The sequence below is a fragment of the Haliotis rufescens genome, unplaced genomic scaffold, assembly GCF_023055435.1.
Source record: "Haliotis rufescens isolate VD_foot unplaced genomic scaffold, xgHalRufe1.0.p SCAF_10, whole genome shotgun sequence".
NCBI lineage: Eukaryota > Metazoa > Mollusca > Gastropoda > Lepetellida > Haliotidae > Haliotis > Haliotis rufescens.
In genome coordinates this window covers 17,321,529-17,334,156 of record NW_025963780.1, presented here as the reverse complement: position 1 = coordinate 17,334,156, position 12,628 = coordinate 17,321,529, and positions in this window count along the sequence as shown.

The following is a 12,628-nucleotide window of genomic DNA, read 5'->3' as shown; positions in this document are numbered from 1 at the left end:
TGTAGATCATCACCTGGATCGTCTGACAGTGTGGTTACTGCTATTCTCAAGCTGAAACATGTTCACTGAGTGTCCACAGATGTGCTCTTGAAAACTTCACATAGGCGCTCTTGAAGATTTCATAGATAAATTATTGAGGAATTAACATAATATTATATACTTTAGAAAAATGATTCTATACTCCCAACATGTCCACTGTCTCCCCTTTCTTCCCGCAACCCCTCCTCTCATTACAAACTTCTCTCTCTCATTGCGAACACAAACCACGATCTCCTCACTCTGCCTACATACCCCTCTCTCATGTCACGCTCCCCCTACATACCCCTCTCTCATGTCACTCTCCCCCTACATACCCCTCTCTCATGTCACGCTCCCCCTACATACCCCTCTCTCATGTCACTCTCCCCCTACATAACCCTCTCTCATGTCACTCTCCCCCTACATAACCCTCTCTCATGTCACTCTCCCCCTACATAACCCTCTCTCATGTCACTCTCCCCCTACAAACCCCTCTTTCATGTCACTCTCCCCCTACATAACCCTCTCTCATGTCACTCTCCCCTACATACCCCTCTCTCATGTCACTCACCCCTTACATACCCCTCTCTCATGTCACTCTCCCCCTACATATCCCTCTCTCATGTCACTCTCCCCCTACATACCCCTCTCTCATGTCACTCTCCCCTTACATACCCCTCTCTCATGTCACTCTCCCCCTACATACCCCTCTCTCATGTCACTCACCCCTTACATACCCCTCTCTCATGTCACTCTCCCCCTACATATCCCTCTCTCATGTCACTCTCCCCCTACAAACCCCTCTTTCATGTCACTCTCCCCTTACATACCCCTCTCTCATGTCACTCTCCCCCTACATACCCCTCTCTCATGTCACTCACCCCTTACATACCCCTCTCTCATGTCACTCTCCCCCTACATATCCCTCTCTCATGTCACTCTCCCCCTACATACCCCTCTCTCATGTCACTCTCCCCTTACATACCCCTCTCTCATGTCACTCTCCCCCTACATAACCCTCTCTCATGTCACTCTCCCCCTACATAACCCTCTCTCATGTCACTCTCCCCCTACATAACCCTCTCTCATGTCACTCTCCCCCTACAAACCCCTCTTTCATGTCACTCTCCCCCTACATAACCCTCTCTCATATCACTCTCCCCCTACAAACCCCTCTTTCATGTCACTCACCCTCCCTACATACCCCTATCATATGTCACTCTCCCTCCCTACATACCCCTCTCTCTCATGTCACTCTCCCTCCCTACATACCCCTCTCTCATGTCACTCTCCCTCCCTACATACCCCTCCCTCCCTACATTCTCTCTCTCTCTCTCTCTCTCTCTCTCTCTCTCTCTCTCTCTCTCTCTCTCCTACGGATAGCTTGCATTGGGTGACAGAGTGCTGGCGTGAGTGGATCCAGGTGTTGTCAGGTAAGACAAGTGGAGGGAATGACCAGGTATCACGCACTATTCTCACGTGCCTGAGGGATTGTGGCCGGTGTCCACCTCAATGTTTAATGACATGGTACAAACGAGGGCGAGATAAGTCGATAACCCGCGAGATTCCCACCGCCATTTGCGAGACTTGTAGCCATCACGACTGACGTCATTAAGTATTCCATAGGGAAAGAAATCGCTCCCCGATAAGCAGGAAATTAACTAGGAAATTGTCTTTCAAATATATAGGAGAGCGAGTTTTAAAAGAAGTTTAGTTGTTAAAAAAGGGATTTAAAGCGACTTGAATTAAATTGAAGAGGCATAGGGGTGTCCACGTGTCAATGAGATATTGCTGACACGAGAGGGAGACGCTTCTTGTAAATGAACGGCTTATCTTGAAATCATTGGAATCTTGTCCGAAATCAGATTGTATTGGAGCCGTACGCTTATCAGCAGGAATACCCACATCTCATTCATAGTGGAACGCGATGGTTTCACCCGACACATAGAGCCCGAGAAGTATCAGTGTATGTTTGCTAGTAGTACATCGGGTCTACTACGACAACGGATATTGAAGAAAGATGGACGAAAATGGAAGAAAAAACACACTTTCTGTTGAAGAAAATCAACTGCAAAATATACACTTATCTTCAAAATATAATAAGCGTATACGCATCAGAACAGTGCTTATTAAAAGCAAAAAAAACGCTTATACCAGCAGTTAGGAATACGCCTGGCGTGTGCATGTCCTCACAACATGAACCCATTATTGTACGTGTATTTTGACCAGACACTTACACTCAAATAACCCTTCTTCAACGCCTCAGATATACCTTACTTGTCTGGACGCGTATTAGAAATGGCAGGCGCAATACATACACACATGTACAATGTATAACGAGTAACATAAGTACAATGGTGATTAAGGATTCTCACAAACACGAAGATGTCTATAACTCTAGGGCGCATAAAGGAGGCCCACGAGCGATAGCCCAAACCTGGAAGACTCGAAGTAGCATCTGGCCTAAGTTCGTCACAATAGAATTTTTTCGTAGGATACCTGTGCGATATATTTCGTATGCGCATCTCGGGCAAGGACTAACTTGAAGAAAATACTCGTGATGTTTAAAATAATGTAAATCGTTTATGGAAACCCTTATTCATGAGAGACTTGTGTTGGGTCCTTAACAACAGAACGCTTTGGACCTTATCCAGAATAAAATGGGGTTTAGGCCTTACCAAAGAATAGAATGGGGTTTGGACCGTATCCAGAATAGAATGGGGTTTAGGCCTTACCAAAGAATAGAATCGGGTTTGGACCATGTCCAGAATAGAATGGGGTTTAGGCCTTACCCAAGAATAGAATCGGGTTTGGACCATGTCCAGAATAGAATGGGGTTTAGGCCTTACCCAAGAATAGAATCGGGTTTGGACCATGTCCAGAATAGAATGGGGTTTAGGCCTTACCCAAGAATAGAATCGGGTTTGGACCTTATCCAGAATAGAATGGGGTTTAGGCCTTACCCAAGAATAGAATCGGGTTTGGACCTTATCCAGAATAGAATGGGGTTTAGGCCTTACCCAAGAATAGAATCGGGTTTGGACCATGTCCAGAATAGAATGGGGTTTAGGCCTTACCCAAGAATAGAATCGGGTTAGGACCTTATCCAGAATAGAATGGGGTTTAGGCCTTACCAAAGAATAGAATCGGGTTTGGACCTTATCCAGAATAGAATGGGGTTTAGGCCTTACCCAAGAATAGAATCGGGTTTGGACCTTATCCAGAATAGAATGGGGTTAAGGCCTTACCCAAGAATAGAATCGGGTTTGGACCATGTCCAGAATAGAACGGGCTTTGGACCTTATCCAGAAGAAACTGAGATTTGTATATTATCCTTGAAGAGAACGACGAAAAATTATTCGCTCCGATGACACGAAAGTGGGACGTTTCAGGATATTTACTTTTCGAATCCTAATCAATATAGTATTGCATTCCAAGGCCTTTCTATTATAGAATGTAGATTTGGACTATAACGTATGACGATGTAGGTCCTGACAGAGAACAGCTGAGAGTTTTGTGTCCAGTAGTGAAATAAGGCCTGTTAGCTAAACAGATCATTGTACATATAAGACACATTCGTTTACAATTCCTTCGGGGCTCGCTTAATTTCCAACTTTTCTTGGTTTGAGTACTAACAACATAACAAACTTTCGACTTATTTTTTGTTAAAATCCTCGACAGGGGCGAGTGAGTTTACACATGTAGCCCTAATGTAGAGTATTGCATCTTGCAGACAGGCGTTCTAGCCATATGGTAACCACAAGCTGAGCAAACCGAGTTTGTCTCTTCCAAGAATAAGTCAGGACCACAATCCCAATAGAATCGACGCACGCACCACGAGCGGAATATTGCATTAATTTGCTGCAAATAATTGTCCGTGGAACACCGGCACTTTGACTAACCAGATACAGGTGATGGCTGGAAGCAAACGAGGTTCCGACATAGTCGAGATGTGTTCATTAGAACACATATAAACAACCCTACATCTATATGGCCCAGCTGCCCATTTCAAAGGCAAGATTCTTAATGTTCGGACTCCATGAAGAGCAGAGACGTGTTGACGGATTAAGATTGCCCACATAGCTGACGGGGGAAATATGAGGCAAGGGTTGGACGTCGAGTGTTTCGTGTCTTCGTCTTGTTTACGGCTGCGCGTCACTGAGCGCAACGCCAAGCTGATAATAGGGTCAGTCTTTCTGGAGCATTTGCACATAATCAAATTTACAGTTTCAAAGTCTTTTAATTCGAACGGAATGCCGCTATCGTCATTTAGGCTGAGAATACCTCCTCGGTATAATAGGTATGCTACTTGAATTTGTATGAGAGTGAGTGGGATGGGTTGAACCCTGCTTTAAACGGTGTTTCAGTTTTATCATGGCGTGTCAGCATGTAGTTTTGTTTGTTTGTTGTTTTACGCCGCACTCAGCCATATTCCACCTACATGACGGTAGCTGTAAATAATCAAGTATTGACAAGAAAATCCAGTGGTTTACATCATGAACATCGATTTACGCTGTTGGGATATGATGACATGCATCAACCAAGTCAGTTAGCCTGTACGCTCGATCCAGGAAGTCGACAAGCAGGGTTTGCTGAAGATCAATTCTAACCCGGATCTTCGCGTATATCATGGAGGTTGTGAATGCAAATACTAGACTGTTACCACATTGGTGAAACCCATGAGCACGGTCGGGTGCTGTCGAGCCTTACAGCATAATATGGGATTCTGTGGTTCGCAACTCCGCACAGCGAAGTACGGCGCATGAGGCATCTCGTTCCACCAACAGACCCACACCCTACCCCTCCCCACCGCAAACCTCTCCCACACACACACTGGTGTAAGGGCGTCCTTACTTAAACAATGTATATTTTTCATGTCCAAGGTTTCCTCATAGAGGGGTGGGCGGTCAGACAAAAACATTCCTTATTGCGGAATACCTATCTGAGATGGTCAAAACTTACAATGTGAAACCAAAGGGCTTGGTTGCAGTCTCGAGGTTTTGACGATCTAGACCATATTTTTTGACAATTTAAACATGTCAGGTTCACTATTAAGAGCAAGTTGAACCCGAAACCTGAAGTTTAAACGCATTGTCGAAACGCAGCTTCGAATTAGTTCTAAAATCTCTTATAAAAATTGAACTTTAAAACAAATATGTATCCTCTGCCATGCACCCTCGGGGGGAAATAGAACCGGATACTATAGTGTAAATTGTCGAACAAGAGAAAAACATTCTACGTATGTATATATCTGGATGGTTTATTTAACATGATTTTGATGTATTAAATGACAAACGGTCCGGAAATCCCTGAGACAGTCAAGTTTAAATTTTACAACAAAAAAGGGTAAAATATCCTTCCCTAAATGAAGCATATTTCATATTTTAAAAGCATTCATGCAATAAATTCCAACAATATTTACGTTAATATTCATTTTTTATAATTTGGGCGATTTCAAAAGCTGAACGAAAATTGAAAAATTTAAGTCACATTCGTAACATTTTTCACATATTACAGGTGTCACCCAAATTCGAGAACTATTTTGGATAAAAGAATTGATTAAACTGGGGTTTCTGCAAAGGAAATATATATCACAATGACTTGAATCTTATTGAAATAGGGCAGTATATCGAATAATGCATCTGTGTTTATTTTAAAGAGTGGTAACTGTCGGAAAGTATTGATTACCCTATCAGTTTCATCTATACTTGTATTGAAATGACAAAAAAATCGTACGATCAATGGAATGTTACCAAATTGGCATATTGCAAGTTAACCAGCCGTATCGGTTGAGGGAGCTTGGAAACAGGCTGTGTTTGCAGTCAGGCTTTTTGTGGTACAAAGTAACTTAACTCTCTTATCGCTGAGCGAAACACCGAAGGTCGTAGTCAGAATGGTTTTCAAAAGTGATATTTATGTCAGCATTAACGGCCAGCCCCGAACTTCTCAAATAACAGCGATGCCTGCCTGTGTGATTGCCATTGTTGCAGCTTTTCGTGTTCCATGCATGCTCCCCGCTTTATATATGAACAACAGTGAAAGCGAATCCTATATTGCAACACAGAAATAAAAGTAGCCAAGAGTTGCTTCCATACAAAGTTTCAACACTTCACATTATGTACGCAAACCCCATTTACATATTCGACCGTGGTTTTAAAAACGTTGTTCTTCTGTTCGCTTCCCAGATTCACCAAGATTATGACTACGATCCATCAGCAGTGCGCTATACTCGTGTTTCTCCACCGTAGTTGTAGTCGCCCTGAGCTTTCCTCCCACGCTCCACATGTCGTGATGCCGCTGAATGTCATGCTTCTAGCAGTGTTGAGCAATATTTATAAGGATATCCTTACATAAAACAATACGTGTCTGTTTTGTTTAAAGAATGTGTCAGTGTTTGATGTAAACAGGGTCCGGCCTGTAGAATAATACTTGAGGATATCTTCTTGTTTTTTAACCCGACTAGTGTTTTTGCTTTGGATATAATATCTACGTGTCCGGGTTTTTTCGTGCTCCCGATATTAAGTGGCATTCGCATTATCTGTCTATAAAACTTAAGTTTGACTCATTTCCCATTGACATTGTTTATCTTGCACAGCGAAGGAGAGTGGGTGGGACAGTGGGAAGGGGTAGGCAGGAGAAGGCGAGAAAGAGTGAGTGAGGTTGGTTTAACGCCGCCTTAAACAATATATCAGTAAAATCACAACGTGTAAACTTGATGTGGGAGGAGGTGATTCAGATCTTAGACGTTTAACACTTTGGTGAATTGACGAGTACGGAGTTGGTGCTGACAAACAAAAAAACAGGGCGAACGAAGATTCGAACCCACTACCATAGGTTTTCTGGCAACTCTGCACAGCGAATAGCGGAGACGATTGGACCACCTGTGCCTTACAGAAGAAACAGAGAAGGAGTTTGCTGAAGGGGAAAGAGAGGGCGAGGGGGAGTGAGTGAGTGTGGTTTTACGCCGCTTTTAGCAATATTCACGGCGGGGCACACCAAGTCGTAAGTCACGAGCGAACGATTAAACCACAAGGCTACCCCCACCGCCTCGGGGAGACGAGGAGGAGGAAGTGAGTGATAAAGAGTGAGCGAAAGGAGGGTCGAGGGAAGAGAGAGAGAGGGGGGGGGGGGGGGGGGGGGGGGTCGTGAGAGTGGCGACCTGCACATCACCAATGGGCTAGTGGTTGACAGCAATCCACATCGCCCGGGTACAATGACACACAGTCAGCCTGATGACACACTGACTCCCCGCTATCCCCAGGAGTCGAATCGTCCGACCATGATGGCGCAGCGGGTAACTTCCCTACCCCCGATACCCCAGGGATGTGACAGACACAACAGTGTTGCATATACCCACAGTGGAGTCCGCCGACCTGCCGCGGCACCAATTACGATGTGTGACTTTACAGATGTTTCATTTTCGTGGAATGTAACGACACTTTCAGCACATTCTCCACCGTACTGGATCGCTGCGATAAACAGAGATGACACTCTCTTCAATCTCCCAATTAAACATTCGTTTTAGTCTCTTTTCTTTGTCCTTGGCGTGACAAGTCGCCAACTGGGTTTGTTCTTGTAAGGGTTTTTAAATGACCTCGTGTCAGACAGTTTGCTCTAACTGCGTCAGTCTAGGAGATACGAGTTGCTTTGTATGACGATTGCTCTATACGAACGCGCTTCAATGTATTGCCCTACAAATACTTCAAATCTCAAAGGTTTTAATGAAAGACAAACAAAAACGATATAATGTGTTCCAAATTTATAACATCTGCAGCATGACCTTTATGCCACACATGCTTTATTCACAGGAAAAGAATTGTACACACGCTATTACAACTAAGATCGCCCTCTCCCATAGATACATGTGTTGATTCGCAACGATAGAATAGAAACAGGAAAGACTGAGAAACGTATGTACATTTACAATGCCCACTCAAACCTTTTTGTTGTCTTACGTAAGTACATTTATAAGGATGTTTGGTTGACATGATTAGGTTAAAATAAATATCAATACTCGTATAACAGGTATCTGTCACGATTAACAATACTTGGTGCAGTGTTGGTTCGGAGAAAGTGTCATCAACGTGGAATCTGGATAAGAAACTGTTACATTATTTCGGTCTTATAGTGCTTCGTTGCTCGTTCGCAATAAAACTGTCTGAAACACGTACAAATACTTACATGTAAAATGTAATAGATGTATGCAAGTTTATTTTGCACTGTCTGTCAGATCATTAACCTTACCAGGGGACATCGAGCTATTGAAACTAGTCGTGATGATGGCTTCACAAGAGACTGCACGTTCACATGCCTTTGCATATCAGTACGTTTGTCATCTTCCCGAGGCGGAGAGTTAACTGGCTATAAAAGTCCAGTTTCCACCTTTGCCGAACTAGGCTGATATTATGGAATAACATTTTGGCTGGACAAACGAGTCTATGCATAGTCCAATCAAAATCGCGCAACGAAATCGTAATCCGGTTCGTAAACTGACGCGCAGATTTCGGTCGATTGCAAGATTTGCAAAGCATGTGCATCGCCAACTCGTTGTCAAAAGATATTTTTCAAATCATTTCATCTTTTGAATCAAGGTGCTCACGTGATTTGATGCACTTGATGTAAAACCCGTTTTATCACAATGTAGATCTTCATTATCGATCAGATCGTCTTGACTTGACGCCGCCATTTCGTTTGAAACAAATGCAAGTGGTACGAGAGGTGGAATCTGATTGGTCCCTGGGAGGGGTTTAGAAGGGACATAACTTGTAATAACCACTGGTGGCGCTACGGTCGAGCCCAGGATTTCCAGCCTAGTTCGGCAAGGGTGGAAACCGGACTTTTAAAGTTCGTTAACTCTGTTGCCTCGGGAAGATGTACGTTTGTAGGAACGAATACGCTGTTCATCACGCCAAAAGAAGGGAAGTAAATTCGGAACGTTCTCCGTTGTCCTGCAACTTAAAGACGTTGGACACAATAAGTGAAACCCACTACAACGCTCTGAGATGTGACATGAAGAGAGTGTATAGTATACTTGTACAGAATAAAACAAACCCAATAATACCTTTCCATGCTATATTGTGTTGTAGGTGGCACCCACGTTTAGTGGAGTAGGTCTCAAATGACAAGATTTAACATCACTAAAAAAATGCTTAAGCTGACTCCTTGAAGGTGAGGTGAAATGGGGTTTAACGTCGCGTCCAAAATTATTGCACTTATATAGCGACGTGCATGTACGTGTGTGTGTTTGTGTGCCTGCTTGTACTAGTCCGGACTGATGCCGATTTATAGTGCTAGGTCACTGAGATACCATGCCGCAGTTTAACATGAATATCCCACTCAGACACAGTATACTGACTCCGTGCCGACCAGTCCTTGTTTTAGCCCCTTAATGCCGAGCGCCAGACAGGGTAACAACAAGTACCATCTTTTAACGTCTTTTGGTATGACGCGGCCGGGGATCGAACCCCTGACCTTCCGCTCTCCGGGCGGACGCTCTACCACTATACCACGGAGGCGGTCTGACTCCTTGAAACACATTAACATTATAGTGTAATTAAACTCACTTTGTAGTATTTATTACTATTTATGTTTGTTAACTACATATAAGTATGGTGAAAAAAGGACCAAAAAAAGAAACAACCCACTACAGAGTGACCATAACGTACAATATCCACCAAGCAACATATATTTAGACAAAAATCTGTAGGTCTCCACGCAAAATATTGAGTATTTGCATGCCCAAATCCTGATACCTGAAAAGGGAGATAACTCATTATCTAGATATAATCAATCACATATTATGCTTGTCATTGAGTATTGTTTACATATAACATAATAGGTTGGTTTGATGTTCTACAATGCTTTTCTGTTTAATAGCAATTAATTAATCATAAATTGCTTTGCTTCTCGTTCAGGGAGGAAAATAAAATGTGCCAAGTTAATAAAATAATGTGTAGGAACTCTACACACTGTTTTCCCACTGAATCTGAAAATTCAGAGATGCATTGGAACAGGTTTTTTTATTACTTATCGGCTCATGTTTGGAAAGGATAGCAAAGGTACATGTTGCAGGTTTCCACAATCATTAACGGGCATGTCATTGCTTCTACCATCAATTTTGTAGAAGACAGGGAGGTAATTCGTCACGGTACACTCGCGTGCAAACGGCGTGAACTGAGGTGCGCGCGAACTATTGTATCCAACGTCTTTAAGTATTGTAAACTTTTTTTTAAAACGTTTTTATTGTTCTCAGAGTTGTAGATTAATACAGTATTCCGTCAAAGACATATTTCGGACTGCATTGAATGGCACAATACACTCTTTAAAAAATTAAAGGGTCGGAAACAAACATTGTCCTATTTCAAACAAAAACGGTTGCAACGAACAATCAGACTCAAACATATCATGTATCAACAGAGAGCTATGAATCAAATGCTGAGAATAAAGGTGACCTTTTTTTGTTAAAGTTATTTTTGTCATCCTTTTTTATAGCAATAAATTTCTCGATTGAATATATGTTTTTAAATTGTTTTAAAGTATATCTAATTTCGGTTTGGTTCCTTTAATTCCACTTACATGAATATGCCTTTTTCCCAATAAAACTATATGATCGATTAAAGTATTAGAGTAGTTAGAACCAAACCTAATAAGATATTTTGTCAATTTATTTTTTGGTGAAAGATAATTGTTAAGCCAAAGTTCGAGATCATTCCAAAATTGTTTAGTTTCATTAAATTCCCAAAAGACATGGCTGACGTCCTCATTGACAGCATTACAAAAGCTACGAATCGAACACTGTTGTCCACAAGATTCATTGTTAATAGTTCCTTCTTTGTGAAGATAATTCCATGTAGAAATTTGTATTGAAAATCAAAAAAAATTACATCCTTCAGTTTATATCTATAAACAGTAAATATCGTTTTCCAATTAAAATCACAGTGAAAAAGTGATTGCCATTTATCACAAAATTTAAGATTATTTTCATTTGATATTAATTTATCATAAACGATTCTAGCGCCTTTTACATGCTTCATCAGATCACTTAAGCAACTGTTTATATACAAATTCTATAATTATTTGTCTAGTTTTCTTGATTGTTGTTTTCCATGATTCTGGTATATTGAAGATTACATATCTATAGTCTATTACTGTACCTTTTATCGGATATTTTAGTTTCAGTTCTTCAAATGACATCAGTCCGTTTTCATTGCATATATCTTTAATTGAGTAAATTCCACTATCAGCCCATTGTTTTATGTAGTATGTTGCTTGTTGGAAGTTGTGGTTGAGGCATAATGGTTCGGACAAACTTTCTTCTATATTATCAACGTTAATAATATTCTTTTAACAAAAGTTGTTCCAAGCTTTCAATACATCCTTCCAGTATGGGTTTTTAACAAAAGATTGCTTGTCAACAAGGTATTGCAAGTACTGTAAACTTGTTGGAGAAAAGGCTGAAGAGCATCAAGAATATCCTCATTGCCATGGTTGCCACCACACGTGATTACTTGATTTGATGTAACAATTGTTGCATATTAGCATGTCAAGGTGTTCAAGCCCCAATGAAATGAACTCTCTAGGAAAGACAGAGCAGCAATTACATTTTGACGTCCCTAACTTGACAAATTCGTGCTCGAATTGATCAACATATGGCTAAAAGATAACAGTGAAGTTCTAGGAACAAAGACTATTAGTTCCAAGTGAATTTTGATTTCAACACTAATGAAGGCGGATTAAAGCTGTTGGTTACATAGAGTTTAAAAGCCGAGAATGTTTCTGTATCGTTAATATCATATTGCGTTTTTATCGGATCGTTATTTGTTCATTTGTATATTGGCTTATTAGTTGATCTGACTGGTTGATGTTCGGATAAAGTTCAATAATGGTAAAACAGACAGTTCCAATATTTTCAGGTGAACAGTTTACTTGATTTTGCATGTGTTTGTGACGGGTGCCACCGGTGGAGCAGGACACGCTTTTCACGAACATCTGGTATGATCATTGTTTGATAGTGGTCCCTGAACACGTGCTTATGCTGTAGTCGGATTCGTACAGAAGACTCTGCTTTTAGCATATTGCTTATGATTGTGGAAGGGGGTTTGTCTCTGTTATTTATCGCATCGATAACGCTATCCACTTAATGATAAATGAAATTGTTCAATATCCAACTGGTTTGTATCTTTTTACGAATTTGACTGCCCTCGCATCTATTTTCATGCGTGTGTTTGTGTTTTGTATATGAAATGAACAAGTGGGGAAACGAATCCCGGCTCTCGGTGTGACGAGCGAACGCTTTAACAACTAGGCTACTCTACCGCCCCGGGTAATATGAACAGTACAAGATATAAGCGAGATGGTGTACTATGGACATGCTGCGTGTTTGGGATATACTGACATGCTCCGATTTAATAGAAGGTGACTGGTGTAGGATAAACGTCAAATTTCAGTTATATCACGGCGTGCCATCTTAGTGTGGGAGGGAAGCCTGATGGTATGCATGTCGAAAACATTTACCACTTTGATGAAAGCCACAGACATGGGTAATACTATGGTGTTGATAAGTCCAGTTATAATAAAGACAGGCTTAGTTATGCAACCGTACGTCATTCAA